The sequence below is a fragment of the Melospiza georgiana genome, chromosome 2 (genome assembly GCF_028018845.1).
Source record: "Melospiza georgiana isolate bMelGeo1 chromosome 2, bMelGeo1.pri, whole genome shotgun sequence".
NCBI lineage: Eukaryota > Metazoa > Chordata > Aves > Passeriformes > Passerellidae > Melospiza > Melospiza georgiana.
Genome location: NC_080431.1, coordinates 42,478,879 through 42,496,430, shown reverse-complemented (window position 1 = coordinate 42,496,430; position 17,552 = coordinate 42,478,879).

Below are 17,552 nucleotides of genomic sequence, written 5' to 3'. Positions count from 1 at the left end.
AGATCTAAAGTCTTAGTGTATTGCTCTTGGGGAGTTTTCACAACAAATTTCTGGTTGCCAGTCTTTTAATCTGCTGTGTCTCCTGGGGCCGGATACAGATTTGATCCTTTAAAAGATATTTATCTTCCAATTTCATTTGAATACAGTGAGATTTCTGCTGTGGAAGATGGCAAGAATTCTTGCCTGATCAACACCATTTCCTCTTCTGCCTATTATCAGTCAGTAAGAGCCTTACATGGTCCAAACCTTTCCCCTTAGCCCATCTGTGATGAATCCCTTGAATGAACATTCAAATTCATAAAGTGTGGGTAAGAAAAAGCAATAGAAACATGTTCAGATACACTTGAAGTTGAAATTGGTTTGGCTTGTTTTTTCTGTTCTCTGTGTTCTCACGTAAGTAATGAAATAACAGTTTTCTTATACAAATATTTATACACTATTGCTAAATTTACCTGTGGTTTCCTTCCCCTCCACCCCAAAAAATTAATAAATCGCTGTTTTCCTAATACTGTGTTTGGTTTTTCTCCTGTGCTGTTATCAGGCCAGAACTAAGAGTCATTCCTCCTTTGAAGAAGCTCAGACAAGTGGGTAAGCCAGGCTCAATGTCCCCGGGGGAAAACTTACTTCATTTCTGAAACATTAACAACAGCAATCAAATGAAATGTGAGTATTTTCAGAGTACATTCTGTGCCTTAGGACATTTAAGCTAATTTCTTGAATAAAGGAACTTTTCAGTAACCTTAAAGAAGCGTGCCCTGAAAAGACAGCTCTGAATGCCAGCTATTTCTGACATGTACCATCTGCAGACAAATTAGTCTCAGGGAACCCACATATTCCTGTTTTATCATCTTCAGGAGATTATTTTGTATATTTATGTTGTGTAGCTTGCATATAGTGGGGTGGTAGATGATCCTTCATTTGCTTGTGTCTGGGATTGCTGTTTTGCGATGGTCCCTTAGAGACAACTTCTGCTGTTTCCTCTGCCTGTTGTTCCCTTTGTCCCCAAAGTGGGGAACAGGGTTTTATCTGGGGTCTGGTGACTCAAAAGAAGATGACCACCTGATCAATTTTCAACTTGTTTCCAAGCAAGTATTCTTCCCATGCAAATACCACCAGCCGCTGCTGCCATAAGGTGTGTGGTTGGTGCACCTTACCATGCCTGGAGAAACATCTGGGACTGCCACATTTGCAGATAAAACCAGATTACTTTGAACTGTATGCTATTTGAACAACTATGGCTGGGGATGGTTTGGCCCGTGGCTGACAGACATTCTGATTTGAATTGTTTTCCAGCACTCCATGTAAGTGCAGAAAGTTTCTATCTGCTCCATCTCAGACCTCTAATCCTTAATGCCAGGGAGATTTGGCAAAACGAGCAGATATTTTTGGGATTCATTTTCCCTGAGTGTCTCATCCTTGCATTTAAGCCTGAACATCTGAAAAAAACCACACTCAGCAATTAGTGGAAACAAATCCGTCTTACAGCCAAGGCAAAGCATACAGTCGGTCTACAAGCAAATGTGTGTGTTTATGCCGGCAAGGTGGGTAAGCAGCTTTCTCCTTGCAACAGCACAGTTGTACAAGCCTTGTTTGAGCAACCAGAGCTGTGTCTGTGCTCGTAAATCAAACACGGCTGGGACCGTTCCCTGGCGCTGAGGCCAGGGGAGATGGAAGCAGTGCATCCACATTCCCGACCTCCTCTCTCCTTGCTCTGCACACAAGCTGTCTGTTGAGAGTGGCCCCAGCCCATGCCAGCTGTTGGCCTGAGCTTGGGAATTGTTTGGGAAAGTTGGCCCTGGCTCTGCAGTGCCAGGCACTGCGCTAACAATTAAGCAGCACAGACAATTGCCTTCCAGCGCCTGGAAACGCTCCCCAGAGCTGCTTCATGTACCACGATGGGCATTAGCTTTGGATTCAAGCTTTGGCAGATTCAGCTTGGCTTCCCTCGACTTTAAAAGGAGGGAAGCAAACAAACAAAACCCCATGGCATTCAGGGGAGCAGTTCTGCTGCATGTGGTCCTTCTTAGAGCCTGAGAAATATGCAAATACACAGGCTCTATTGATTTGCTTCAAATTGCTCTGCATTTACAATAGAATAAAGACAAAAAGCAGAAATTACCCAGAAAATTGCCTCACTATAATGAAAAGAGGAAAAAGCAGTTTATTATTATTTTATTTTATTTTATTTTATTTTATTTTATTTTATTTTATTTTATTTTATTTTATTTTATTTTATATGTTAGTTTGGTTTGGTTTGGTGGGTGACAGAGCTTGAGGAAGAAGTCTAGTTGCAGGGTTCAATGGAGAGGCTCTGCAGGGCACTGTGTAGACAAAAGGGGAGGAAATATTCAGAAATGTTCCTTTAAAAAAGGGAGACAGAGACAGAGAGGAGAGAAAAGAAGAGGTCTAATCCCTTTGAAGCTTGCAGTTTTATGAGAGCTATGTCCTTGGGAACTGTGCACCAAAGATGACTAGAGCCGCTTCAGGCTTTGCAAAATTACTACAAACATAAGGTAAGTGGCTTTATCATAAAATTGGAGTGGCCATTAAAACTTCAAAGGAGAGGTATGACCTGAATTTTACCTGTCACAGTCTGGAGTATTTATTAGAGGAAGATTTGATTCCTTTCTTTAGTTAACAACCTGATACTCACGTGAAGTCATGAGCCAGATTATAGTTTTCATTGGTGGGATGACAGATTAGATGTTAATATTTTATTGTTCCTGACCTTGGGAATCCATGAACTATTGGACAGATGAGAGGTGAAGAAAACTCAACCTGGCTCCTTTAGGAATGAGAGCATATTTCTAATATCTGAGTGTGGTTGTAGTGGTAGCTATCCACTGACTAGTTCCCAACCTGCCTGGCTTTGACAGGACGCGTACCTTGGAGGATGTTAGGGATTCTAGGGCTTGCTTTAGGAGCCTTGCCAAGCAGTGACACTGCCCCTTTACTGAAAAAACTTGAAATTAGGATACCTTAAAGGAGGGGCAGATTCAGCAATCAAAATGGTAGTGAAAGATGCTGTGATAAAGCCACCCTTGTCCAGGAACACCCATGTGTTTTTCAAACCTTGGTCCTTCCTCCTAAATCTGCTGCTGGCTGGCTTCACTTGAGCCAGAGCGTTTCAACATCTTGTCATCTCACAGGCACAGGTGACTCCTTCCTTTCATTCTTGGTGGTGCTGCCAAGTTGGTCACCTCTTTTACTGCCTTGGTTCTTTCTCATTTTCAGCCTTCTCTTTTCATACTTTGAAACTCTTCCCCTAGAGACAGGTCTGCCTGGGGCTTACCTTCCCTTCCAGTATTTTCTGTAATTCTTCTGTTCACCCCCAACAGGTGCTTTTAATGTCCCTTTTAAATGAGCATTTGCCACACAGACCTTTGGCATTCCACTCTGCTTGCATTGCACCCTAGCACGCACTTGTGGGAATGTTCTTGCCTGCAGCTGTGCTTGTAAATGACCAAAATAGTTTTACTAATATTTGCATTAGATTGAGATGTCTATTGTTTTAAGAGAACACAGTAACAGCATTTTAACAGTACACAGGTGGGATCCTCTGTAAAACTGTTAATCTGTACATTTCAAAGTTAGTGAGGTAACTTCTGTGATGTCCTGTCTGAGGAAATAGAAGCATTATGAGCTACCTTGGCTGAGGCCAGTTGAGAGCAGAACCTGTGGGTGTGCATTCTGAAACAAATACTGGCCCTTGTAACTATTTGCAAATAGTTTCCTAGATACTGATTTTAAATTGAGATTCCAGTGGTCTCTAGGTGCCTAATCCTGAACAACTGGCAAGATGGCAAGCTTGATAATACTTCGAAAGGTATCTCTATGATCAGTTTAAGAACTGTGGTCCTTTTGCTTACTAGGAGTAATGATGGTGGTAGCCAGCTTTTGCATCAAAGGCTTATTACAGGACTACTTTTCCAAGGACTGAGAGGTCCACAGGATATTTTACATTATCCTCCTGTTGAGGTGTCACTAGCATGGCATCTCTGGTAGCCTAGTCATGGCAGACAAGGAAGGGTAAGGAACTCCTTGAAAAGGAAGACTGGATTTGTGTCAATTTCTAAGCCAGGGATTGCTATGGTACATAGAAGTAAAGTAGACATATACAATCTAGAAGTCTTATTTTAAATGCAAAATTGTCTACAGACAGCCCTATGACAGGGCTGGCTCAGACCTCTTCCAACAGCGTGATTAAACTTGCAGATAAGGTTGCAATCTTTGAAATAAAAGATAAACAAACTACAACAACAAAGGAAAATGACAACAAAACAAACCCAACCCAATCCAAAAGAAAAATTGTCGCTGTCTCGGCTGTTTTTTATGACCTGGAAAGGCTCGGGGTGGCCTTGGGCAGCCCGCGCTCCAAAGGACGAAAAGAGTCTTCAGGTTTTTTCTCGGTCTTCAGTGTTTATTAGTTTTTTGTCTACAAGATTTTCTCTCGGCCTGACAGAGGTCTGCACAGCAAGCCAGCCATGAGCACACTGAGAGCCCCCGGGGCGGTCACTTATCTTTATACCCAAAACTACGTATACAATATTTACCTATTTTCCCCAATACCTTTCACCCTTATTGTCCAGTGCACTTTTAGTAAGGACCAATCCCAAAGTGCCACCACCACCACAGAGGATGGAGGCCAAGAAGAAGAAGAAGAAGGACAGGACACGCCCCAATTCCTCCATCTTACTTCTCTAGACCCCCCTGTACAGAAATTCTAAACCCTGTGTTTCACACTCTAATTAACCTATCCCTTCACCATTTATCCCAGTGAAATCCTCCCATCCTCATACAGGTGTCGTCTCCTGTGCAGGATCAAAGTCCAGCCACCAGACACTTCTGGCAACATTCCAGGACCTCCGAGCCCCCCAAGGGTGGTCTCGGTGACTCAGCACATCAGGACTGCTGTACTGAGATCCCACAAAAATTCAGCAATCTGGAGATGAAAGCCTGTTTCCCTAGCTGAAGACTAGACTCCAAGCCATCCACATTTCAGCACTGAAGTGACTGAGAACTGCAGCTCTCCTGAGTCTTCAGTCTCTCAAGATGTCTTTATTCAGTCTCGTCACCTCCTCTTTAGTGACCCAAAAACCATCACCTCATCTCCTTTGCCCTGAATCATCCTCTTTCCCTCATCTTCCCTTGTTATCTCCCAATCCTAGTACCAGGTTATCATGACCATTCATGGCCTGTCTTTTCTTCCTTCCTTTCTCCTCCCCGTTGGAGCTGTGGTCACTCTGGCTGGTGGCATGGCTGGATGTCCACCCCAGCTGAGGTCATCTCACCATGTTGCTACCAGGAAGATCATTCCTCCTCCAAGATTGCAAGAGAGTGAACTTAACTTATTCCTCACCACAGCAGGCTCATTGCATTCCCCCTGCTTTCTCCCGCCACACCAGTACCCCAATCCCCTCACATAAGGAAAACCTGGGATTAAATTGTTCCACCACAGCTATAAGCCACAGAAAAACTGGCCTAACTGGTTGGAGACCAGCCAAATAGCAATACAGTGGATCATATGTCATGGGTACTTATAGAAATGAAATGTCACAGCACTCACATAGGGAAGGAAGACTTGGTCCCAGGCCATGAGGTGTAAAAAAGCTTTGCTGGAATTTTTGCCAGTTGAAACTGATCATAAACTACTTATTGCCATTGCTAAAAGAGGCCTGGCAAGCATCTTGCTGGGAAACATTTTTTTTTCAGTTACAAATATGAGTTGCAAACTGAATGCAATCCTGAGCAAGATTTGTGAATCAAATAGACTCTTTTGAGCACCTTAAAAAAAACAAAAGCCACAGAATTATGTCCAGAGGTGGGTTATTTATGTTGGAGTTTTATTAAAAAGCCTGTTTGCAACAAAATACGCTGTGTGGCTGACATCTATAAGGATGTAATCCCCAAAAAAGGAGATGCAACTTTCAGCATGTTTCTGGGAAGGTCCATTTTCAGTTTCTATCATCAGTGTTAAAAGAAGCTCTTACGACTAGTGGGATTTTCATTTAAGTGGTCAGGAGAAAGAGCCCCTAAGTGTTACAATAAAGATGAGTGTTTTAAAGCATAATGTGAGTCACACAAAAGCAATCTAAGACCAGAGACTGGCTTTAGGCAAACAGAGAAATCTGTAAAGGCTTGACCTGCGTTTTTGATAGGTGACAAAGAATTCATTTTTATTTAGCAAAAACGTTCTACTTGCAAGTGCCACAATCAGACAGAGCATGTCAAGTATCTTTTTGCTGGACAGGGTGCATCATAGTCCGAATGTGTGTCACAAGTCAGGCAAGAGCTAAGTAACAGGATAAAATGGGCAGTGGATAGTGTCTGAAGTAGGCACCTGTTGCATCCAACCTCTCTCCTGGTGTCTCATTCCCTGCAGAGATGGTGCCAGCCCACTGTGAGGACTTGCTACAAGCCAGCCTGGTCACACTACTGTAGCCTCTTGGCTTTGTCAGGCCAAGTCCACTTGTTTTTTTCATGCCACTACACCATGTCCACTCCATTCCTGTGCTTCCCCAGCCCTGCCTCCCATTCCCAAGGTTTCATCTGAAGAGTCCTCCAGTTCCAACACTCCCTCTTGTCTTTTTGTATCCTGACCAGTCTTTCCTCATGCCCAAAATGCTTATTTCCATTAGTAAACCATGGTCATGAAGTTGTTGTCTTCCTCTTTCTCAGGCTTCTTATCTGGACTTGCTGTCTGTGTTTACACCGTTGGACCCAAGAGTGCTTCCCAATTCCCATGTCTGGATGTGTGGTTAGTCATGCCCCAGCTCTGTGTTGAGATGGAAACCTGGACATGTGCGCTGGATGGGAGCTGCAGCGTGTCTCAACAGGCCGAACCATTCGGATGACCAGGAAATGAGGGCCCCAAGACATGCTGCAGAGCAAGTAAGTACAGATGCAGCCACTGTTTCTCAGCTATCTGGCTCTTCAGGCCCAGGTCTCAGTCCAATTTTCCATACTCAGTCATCACTCCCATCTCCACACCCAGCCAGCATAGGTTTCTGTTCCCTGCTTTGGGACAAACTCTCAAAACTTATCCTCCCAGTGGATCCAACTCTGATCCCCTGGTCTGACTTTGATGTCTCACCCTTCAAACCACATCTCTGCTTCCTCCTCCCGCTGCCTTGCTTCTTGCTCTTGGTTCTTGAGCACAATCCCTTCCCACTCCCAACCACTGCCAGCAGCCACTAAGCCATGAGCAAGGGCTGCTTTGCTTCAGCCCAGCTGCTTGGTGGGGGCACTCAGGGCTTGCTTCCACAGGGGTCAATGCTTCCCCCTCTGGCCTGTAAGGGATCCTGTAGTCACTAAAGGTTTGATGCCAGGTGCCTTGAACATAGTGCTGACCACAGTGTGAGCAGACCTTGGTTCCTCATGCACAGTGAGACCAGAGTCCTGCTTGGGAGATTTAGAGAGAGATACCTGCCCAGACTTGCATGCCCTGCCTGGGACCATGTTTGTGCAGTGAGGTCACATGTAGGAACTTGTGAGAAATGTAGAGTTCAGTGATGCTGAAGCAATTTAGCCTGAGCTGGTTAAAACACCTGTTCAGATGAATGCTGAGCAGGTGCAGACCTCAAATTTTAAAATTTTTCAGCTTCCTGAGTTTGTGTAGATTTTCATAGGGGTAGGAAAAGACACAGAACTAGATCTGCCATTATTGTTGGACTTCTGAGATCTGACCAGAAAACACAGAAACCCAGGGCTGTTTAACAGAAAAGCCCAAGAATTGCTTTTCAGGCCAAAATGCCAAAAATTATTTCAGAAATAGCATGGAAACAAAAAGAAAACCCTTCAGGAGATAGACAGATACCTGTAAAATTTTGGGCTATATTGTTACATTTTGACAGATTACATGCAATCTTACCTCAGCCGGGAAGTGCCTACATTTACTCTAAAGTGTACTCTAGTGCCTACATGTACTCTAAAGGGCTCTAGATGGGTGGGAGAAGAAGACAGGAGGCAAAGAACAGGGTGTGTGAAGTCCAGAGATGCCAAAAGGACAGTGCTCTGTGGGACTTGTACTGTCCTGCACTCCAGCTGGAGGCCAGATCATAAAATGATTGAATGGTTGGAGTTGGAAAGGGTATGAAAAGTCATCTAGTTCCAACCACCCCCCTGGCATGGGCAAGGGCACCTTCCCAAGAGCAGGGTGCTCAGGGCACCTTCCAGCCTGGCCTTGAACACTTCCAGGGATGGAGCATTAGTAAGGTCACTGGAGTCTCAACACTCCACTCTGCCTGCTTGGGCTGTCTTGGGCTGTGATGTCTCACACTGAGCTCTGCTGTGGCGTTGCTGGGGCTGCCCAAGCAGCCAGAAACCAGTGTGCATCCCTGTTTTACCCCTTTCTGGAATCATGACATATACCCAGATCTAGGAGCTCAGAGGGCCTGCTCACATCCACACCTCTCAGGGACCTGCCAAATGTCTGATGTTTTCTGAGGGTCAGCTGCTGTCTCATTCCCTTGGTGCAGTGTTATTGTTCCCAGTTCAGTGTTTTCCTTTCCCCCAGCCCACCTCTTCACTAGGTCCTTCATTCCATCTTCTTACACTTCATATTCCCTTGATGGCTCCTCACCTCCTTTGGGGCGTGCATGGGAGTTGAAGGAGGCGCTGAAGTCTCCCAGCTGACTGACACCAAACACCATGAAACAGCCCAGGTCACATACCACATCCAAGGCAGCCTAACCCTAACAATCCACATACTCCTTTAGCTAGTACAGCCAAGAAGAGCTGTGACTTTCAGGTAGACCTGTCATACCAAACTCAAGCAATTTGCAGCCTCTTTGTTCCACAGCTGTGTCAGGTTCTAGTCTGACTTGAATGGGAGAGGTATTCTAAAAACTGCTTTTGTTTATTTATTTTCAAATGTGCATACCACAAAAATTAGATTACGGTTTGGATTTTGTCACAGCTGTCTCCTGCAAGACTGATTCTGTTTGTAGCAAGTATTTTCTGGAGGGTTTATTCTATTAATTATATGCTGCCACCCACTTATTTCCTTAAGGCAGATTTTGCATCTGTGATTTCTCTATGAAGTTTCCTTTCTTTAAGGCAGCACATCTCTAAGGTGGGCAGACCAACAGTGTAGAAAAAGCTTTTACAATCCAGGGGTCAAATATGTTTCTTCTGTTACATCAAGGGATAAAAAGTGCAGAGACTGTGTGACAGACAGCTTTAATTTGTGCTAATGCTGTAAGCAATTGCAAACTAAGGACACAGTGGAGAATCCAGCATTGCCTTGATCTTGCAGTCCCACATATGCTTGGCATTTGTAAACAAGGAGAAGCATAAGATAAACACAAAACAGTGAGGAGATTATAATTTGGAAATTTGTTAACATCATTTGGTTTTTCTTTACTGTTAAATGGCAGAGTGGCATCTTGCTGTGTATGGAGACCCAGCCATTTGGGCTGGAAGCTCAGAGATAGAGGCTGACTACCAAAATAGCTGCATTGTATAAACCTCACAGGCCAGCCACACACAGAGACATCTCTAATATCACTGTAAGTGTGGTGCAGCATCTCTGTCGTGATGTAGTGAACGGTGCCTGACACACAGAAGAACTTCCAGCATTCTGATACTCTATGTCTCCATAGGAAAATCTGGGAAACCTGGAAACTATGGTTCTGTGATAACTGGAGGTGGTCATAGCCTCTGATGAGTTTGTCAGTGCTCTTTTATGGCAGATTTGCTGATACAGGAAATTTTGGGGCATCCACCTCTCTCTCCTGCTTGGCAGCCCTTGCTTGCCATAGCTCTGTGTTTTGTGTTTGTTTGTCTTTCTGTCTCTGGATTAAGGAATATTTATTTATTCTGTTCAACATGGGGCCATTTCTGAGGGAAGGATCAGAAAGCCCATCTGCATACCATGGGTATCCCTGGCTGATGGCAGCAATGCCAAGGAGAAGGTGCAAGAGCTGTATTCTCCTTCCTCTTCCTCTGTCTCACAAAGGGATGGAAGCAGCCTCTTCGATCTTGAGCAAGTGTTTTAAATGTGAGGTGCTGGGTATGGAAGGATTTGCTGCTGTGTCCTTTCTCAGCAAGTCAGGTGTTCTTGGTCTTACCTTCTCTGTATGCCCAGAGCACTGCAGGTAAACCATGGATGGCGTGTGTACATCCTGCAAGGCCTTTACTGCCAAGCTGCTTCACACACTCCTGCCTGAGGCCATCACCACCTGGGGTCAAACACATCACTCACAGGTTCTGTGAGCATCTCATACCTTCCAAACCACCTGAAAACCATCTTTTCCTTCTCCCTTTCAGGTACTCTGAGTGTAAACTGGAGTGGAAGCTCAGCCCTTTCACTCTTTGTAGGATGTTGATAGAAAAAGCAGAAAAATTTTAGCTTTCAGATTGGTATTTTCACTTTAGTTCTCTGTCTCTGCTCTCATCTGCCCTTTAGTTGTGACAAAGGTTTGTTTGGAGTAGTTGTGGTTTACTACTGGAGAAGGAAATAGTCTGCTTTGGCAAACCTTGCAGCAGAAAGTCTCCTGCAACTTGGTTGTCAGATTATGTTTTGTGACTTTATTTGCAAATACAGCTCAAGGAGTAGAAACTGAGTAGTGCACACTTTGACAAATACATTAACCCAACCCGCTTTGAGAGAGCTGATTTGGAATTTTCCAGAGCCCTTTTCCAAAACCAAAAACTTATGAGCTCAGTTCTTTTTTATTTTCTGGGTAAGTTGTACTTCTTCCCATATACTGACTTAACAAATCATACCAGATCACACTGCCCATTACCTGGAGTTATAAGGGGTGAAGAATAACATTGTGACATTTCTAAGGTACTCAAAGCATGTGAGTTTTCTTCAGACTATTGATACAGGAGACCTCCTGATGTTGGTAAAACTATAGGAAGCTATACCTCCAACACCTGCCTTTCCTTTTTTTTTTTTTAAGGTCCTTAGGTTGCACAGCTGGCCTCTTCTCAATAGCACAAACAAGGCTACAAATCCCCAAATCCCACATGAGAATTTGAACCTGGCATTTACACACTTAAAAATATTCACCCATTTAGAGTAATTTCAAGATTTTTGATAGATGAAAATAAGAATATGCTTTAGTATAACTCACAGTTCTCCACTTTCTAAATCTACCCTGATGCAAGTTATCAATGAACAAGATTTTTAGCTCTCCTAAGCACACTAACATGACAACTCCGTTTGCTAAGAAAGCCCAAATGCTCCTTAAATAAAACTGAAAGGAAGCTGTGGCACCCCTTCTTAACAATAGCAAACAGAAAGCAGTGAGAGAGCACTTGATGTTGAAAATCTAATTTTCGTCACCATGTATTTATCAGAGCTTAGTTCCCATTCTTGGCTGATAAGGAATAACTAATCATGATTTAAGCATTTCTTCAAACCTAGCAACCTGTTGAACAGCTTCTTAATGTGCCTATCAATCATTTGGAGATAAGGATAGTTTGCACTCATAATAGCTAGTTGTAAAAATAAACAGAAGTTACTATAACTAGTTCAATCAACAATGGGATCTTTGAGGTCAGAGTGGAAATAATCAAACAGTAAGTATGAATAGGCTGTAATTTTTCTGATTAACAAATGTTTTGCTTGTCATGTGATCTTGAGAGCTGCTCTTAGCTCTTTAGAGGACTAAAATACATTTCAGAATGTGTGTATTTACATTAGGGGGTTAAACAAATGTATGCACATACCAGTTGTTTTCTAAAGCTATTTGTTCATGTGAAGTTTTTTTTTTTTTCTTTTTAATTTTAAAAAGTATCTTTGTCCTAAAGTTAAATTCTCAACTGGCCACTGTACAAAGCATCTTGGATAAAAAACGGAAACCTAGTAGCACGCAGAAAGTATCGTGGAATGCAAACTATAAATTACTGACATACAAAATAAACATATTACTCACATCTCTCCAACACAGCTGAAAATATAGCAGCCAACAGGAACATATTGCATCTCAGTTCCAGTAGCTGATCAAAATAACAGTATCCATATATAGCTACTAGTTGTGTGAAAGGAGTCAAAGAGCTGTGTCTGTATCTGTATGCACATCCAAGTCAATGCCATTCACAACCTGGGGACTGACGGGACGCTGATCACAGTTATATGAATCCAAAATAGATGTTCTGATCACCTTCTGGAGGCACCTATCTTTGTCAAAATTATTCAAAGATCACAAGCCCCTCTCTTTATTTTAAATTGCACCTGTGGTGCATACCTAAAATGTAAATGTAGAAGATGTGGATATAACTTTCTTCTGTCCTCACGTTGCCTGTACAAAAATACAACCTTCCTCTCTACCCTGGGGTAATCATTGCAGTGAGTTCAGACAAAGGTAGATAACTCTGCAGCTCATAGACTGTACTGATATGTGCAGACGAGGTGGAAATGTGTCCTCTGAAAAGATAGAAATCACAGAATCACTCAGACAGGAAGAGACCTCGGGAGGCCTCTCATCCTCCCTCCTGCTCAAGGCAGGGTATGACAAAAACTCAAACCAAATTGTTAGGGCTTTAATCTGGTTACGTCTTGAAAACGTCCAAGGAGCTGTTATCTTCATAATGATTTTTTTTTTTTTTTTTTTTTATAGCCCCACTGAACCTCCCCCCTTTTCAATTTGAGGTTACTACCTCTTGTTTTCCTGCCACGTTGCTCTGTGAAGGACGTGGCTCCATCTCCTTGCTGGCCCCCCTGTGGGTGCTGGGGGCTGCTGTTGGGTGTCTGAGCAGCTGCCTCTTCTCCAGGCTGAGCAGCCCCCCTCCATCACCCTCTCCTCACCATTCGAGTGCTCCAAGTGGCATTAAATTACGGATGAAAATACCTGTGTTGTCAAGAAACCACAGCATATCTGCTCTATCAGTGTGTTACTGCTAACCCTATTCATTCAATCACGAAAGGAGTGACAGACAGCACGCTCTCTGGGATCTTACACGGTAATTCATGTCAGCCTTTTTCTAGAACACAAAGTTTGGCCTTATTTTGAAAGGCAATGAGCACTCAAAACTTCTGTATGTCTAACACCTCCCAGCAGCCAGCTCTGTGTAAAATACAGCAAGGGTGTTGGCAATTTGGTTATTTTGGTATTCAAAAGGAAAAACCAGTCAGGAGGGAAGAAACTACAAAGGAGCATTCTAAAGGAAAATTTGTTTAAAGACCACGGAAAGGATGAGATTCACTGATGTCTAGGAGGAAGAAGCTTCAAATACCATGGAGTTATTCTGAAAAAAAACACCTTTCTGGAACACCTGATGGTGTGGAACTCAATTTAGCATATGAGATCTGAATCGGTTTTGTTTGAGGAAAAAAGATGTTCTAAATGAGATGCTGTGACTGCTTCTCCTTCAGCTACTTTGATCTTTTTTGAGTCATCTTTTTTAATTTGAACACAACATAAGAATACAGCAATAGCAGCCTCTTCAGGGCTTGATTAAAGAAAACAGACTATAACAAAGGGATGAGCAAATCTCCAGCATTGCAGAGAGTTTAGCTGGGATGTATCTTTTCAAAGAAATATCCAATTTTTATTTAGGGGTCTCGGGTGGAGAATTCTTTTGACCCTCCCTTTGTAGATTGTTCCACTGGTGTGTCTATTCTCTGAATCCAGGGGTTAGAGCAAATGTGTTCCTTCAAAGGGTCCAAACCACATATTTAGATGAATTTTTGAAGTTATTGTGGGAGTCTATGGATGTGTGTTTGATTTAAGCCCAAGTCTAGCACTGTGCACCTTGGGTTTATTTCATAAACTTAATTAGACCTATAAGTAAATTTAGTGGGAAATAATGAATAATCTACTGAGGACATCTATATCTATGAGTCATTGGCTTTAAATAATGACACCTTTGGAAACCATGCTGAACAAATTTATGTAAGTCACTCAGGTCCCCGGTAACAGAATTCTAAAAAATGTCTTCCCACAAGTAAATGGCCTAATGAGAAATCCTGCATTATTCTGACTTGATAAAAATTTATTTTTATTTGTTTCTGAGACTGCAGTAAGGGCTTATTTGTGGTGCCAGCAATGGCTGCAGAGCAACAGTTCTTATTTTAGTGTAACAGACAAGCATCTGTGATGTTTGCAATTATATCAATTGCAAGTTTAAAAGTTTAAAGCTTTCTCATAAATCCTGGTCATAAGGAAATGGATTAAAGAAATAAAATATAGAACTCGTTGAACTTGTATCTATTTTAAACTGTAAGGATTATACCCGAGAAAGCCTTTTGTTTTAAAGCAGCCATCTCAACATCAGCTAGAAAAGATTGGGTTACTTAAAGGGCCACTGACAACTCTGTTGAAACAAAACCCTGTGACTTAAAACAAGATCCTTCAGTGCCTGCACTGTGTGTTGGGTTCCTCCTGCTTTTGCTCATTCCTCGCTCTCTCATCCCATTGCCTTTACAAGTCTGTAATTCAGTCAAAGAAGACATGGAATAAGGAGGGAGAAATCCCCTTCCTATCATTCCCACCCCGGGGAGTGAGTTCCCCACCAGAGAAGAGAGTGTGGCTGCCTGGGTAGTGGTGGTGCTGTGCTGCTGGGGAGGCACACGGCTGGGGCATGGACACCTTCTGCACACTGGCTGAAAACATTGGGGGACAATTTAATAAATCAAACTACAGTTAAACTAATTTTAAAAAATATTTTGAAGGTGAAAAAGTGGGTGGTTTTGAAGTCATTTTCTGAGCAAAGACCACAGAACAGAGACAGTATCAGTTAACGAATTAGATTATGGAGTCTGGCTGGTTATTTCCCCCTTCAAACATCTCCTCCAGCTAAGAGAGTGCCTCACTGATGTAGGCTGTGTCTATAGAACGTGGGGGGCTCAAGTCAGGTGTGTGAGCTTAGGTGTTTGATGAGCATTTCGTGTTTGATGAGCATTTCATGTTTGGTGACATTAGATCTCTTGGGACAGACAGGGCTGGCTGCTGGGACAGATGTTTTGGAGGCCATGTGGGATCCTCTGGAAGTATCTTGTGTGAAGCGCAAAGACCACAATCCAGGCAACTGAACTGATGTCTTCAGGACAGTCTGTAGGGGTGGGATTCAGCTCCACGCTGTAGACGCCAAAGCTTAGGTCTCATTGCAGGCACAATATGGGAACCAAGTGCCTGAACAATCAGCAGGGTCAATGGGGTTTTAGCCAACACAGTAAGTGGGGTCCAGAGCTTTGTGGTAGGTCTTCCAACATGACAGATAGGTCATTCTTGCTTTGAGCTGAATAGCTTTCTAAATCCCAGCCAACAGACTGTACACTCCAGTTTTTATAGATGAGTGGTTATACAGTTTTGAATGAACTGCCTGGGATGACACTGAATATAAGGAAAAATAAAGTAAAAAGTCAAGACTTATCTACAATTATCTGTGCAGGGAACCAAGCGAATCTGAGGCAATCTCTGTTTTTTAATGAGCTGAAACTAAACTATTAATTTCATAGTTTTGTGAAATGTAGATGCCACCTGAAGAAAGTATCTCCCTTTATTTTCTTTTTAACTAAAATCTCATAGTAAGGACCCATTCAGCATGCAAGTCCTGCACAGCAGCTGGGAGTCCCATCCCCTTGTTTTCCTCCACAGGACTCACCATGGTGTGCATCCAGCCCAAGTTCTCACTGCTGGACAGTAGCACTGATTCATTGGGGAGGGAAAGAAATGTCCGAGTCCTGGTCTTCTGTTTCTCTGCTGGTTGCCCAAAATCTCTGTGGAACAGAAAGACACATCTTTTTGTTGGTCCCTTTCCTTATATAAAAGGAAATATTGGATTTGCCAGGTAATGGATTGGTCTGAGAGTTGAAATCAAATGGAAACACAAAAAGCCTTTAATTTCTGTCTTCAGAATCTTGGGCCTTATTGATACTTTTTCCCTTATTGAAAGTCAGTCTTCCTATGCAGGAGTCAATGCAGTTAATACCATTTTTATTTTGGTAAAAAATAAATTTAAACAAAATTTATCTTTATCCTTGGAAAAGAAAGACAAAAGGGAAGCTTTCAAACCATATTATTACTTAATTAATAAACAGTGAATCTGCAGGGTGCAGCCATCCAGGGCATGTGAAAAGCCAAGCTTTTCTATTATTTCAAATACTAGAAAACTGATGTCTAGTTTTTTACATCTCTGTGCTTGATGAAGATGTGTCTGAACCATTTTCAGGAGTGAGCACAAGAAATGCAACACCTTGACCAATTTCATATTTTAGTTTCACTTTAAGGACTAGGAGTTTATAGTCTTATACAGCATTGTGTTACTGTGGTGACAGACTCCTTAAAATATTTATAAAATAGGAAACAGATTGTCTGATTGCAATAAGGGGATGACAGTTTGTCTTGTACAAACCATGAAACACAAACTAACATTTTCCTACTATCTTACTAGTTTTTCTAGGTTTGTGGTTGCACACAGAGGTAGAATAAGGGCTTGTGCTGTTATGTAGATACTAAACAAATTCAATATAAAAAATATTATATGTAATATTTTTATTATATGTAATATTTAATATGTAGATTTGATAGGAATAACAGCATATTCTAGAAAAACTCTGGCACTCTGTGTTGCCAGAAGAGGATACTAATAATTTTAGCTTACATGAAGAATTTGGGGATGCTCAACGAGTACCCAAGGGTTTCCTGACTTTTTAAAGAAGTGCTGACATCCCGTGCTTTAAGAATAGAGTGTGCATGTGTGTATCCCTGCAAAGACACTAAATTCTCTCAATAGCACAAATTGCTCTCTATGGTCTCTATTGTTTCCACACATTCTGGTCATATTGGTCCCAAGAAACAGAAACGCCCCCACATCTGCATGGGCTGCAGAAGACCTTGTTTAGGCAGCTGATTGCTCAGGAGGCTGTGGCATATCCACAACTGGGGCCAGCTGCTCCTCTGCTCCAGGAGACTGATGAGTATGGGTGGCACATCAGCAGTGGCATCTAATGACAGATTGGCTTTTCTGGAGTAATGGCTTAGGACAGGTTACGGCTGCTATTCTCAATTTTTTCTGTTGCTTTGTGGTCTGTAGCTGCAGGTTCTCTATTAATGAACCCTGAGTTTTGACAAAGTGTCCCAGCAGAAATCAATGACTTGGGATCTGTGTATGAATCCACACATCTTTCTTTTGATAAGATCAGTTTTGGAAACAATTTGCTCTCAGGCTTTAACTGCAGATGTACCAAAAATCTTACAGCAGCCCACACAGTTCAGTGAAAAAAACTGCATTATAACCAACCTAACTGTTATCTTGGCTTCCCCTAGTCTTATTTAGATAAAGAGAGATGTGAAAAATGTGCAAAATGCATGAAAAAAGACCAAACATTAGAGTAAAAAAAATCTGCCTTTATGCTAAACCTCCCCACTTCTAAATTTAAATAAATATTTCCAAAATACATTTCTGAATATATTTCTTATTTAAAGCAAAGAAAAACCCCCTGTATGTATAGGCTTCAAAACTCCCTAATTATTCCTGAGTCTTGTTATAGTCTGTCAGATAATTGTTTGATCTTCCACTCTTTTAAGTCAACGTCAAAACTCTTACTGAGTTTAATGGGTTCAGACTGAAGTAGGGAATTTTAAAAATACAGACTCTTG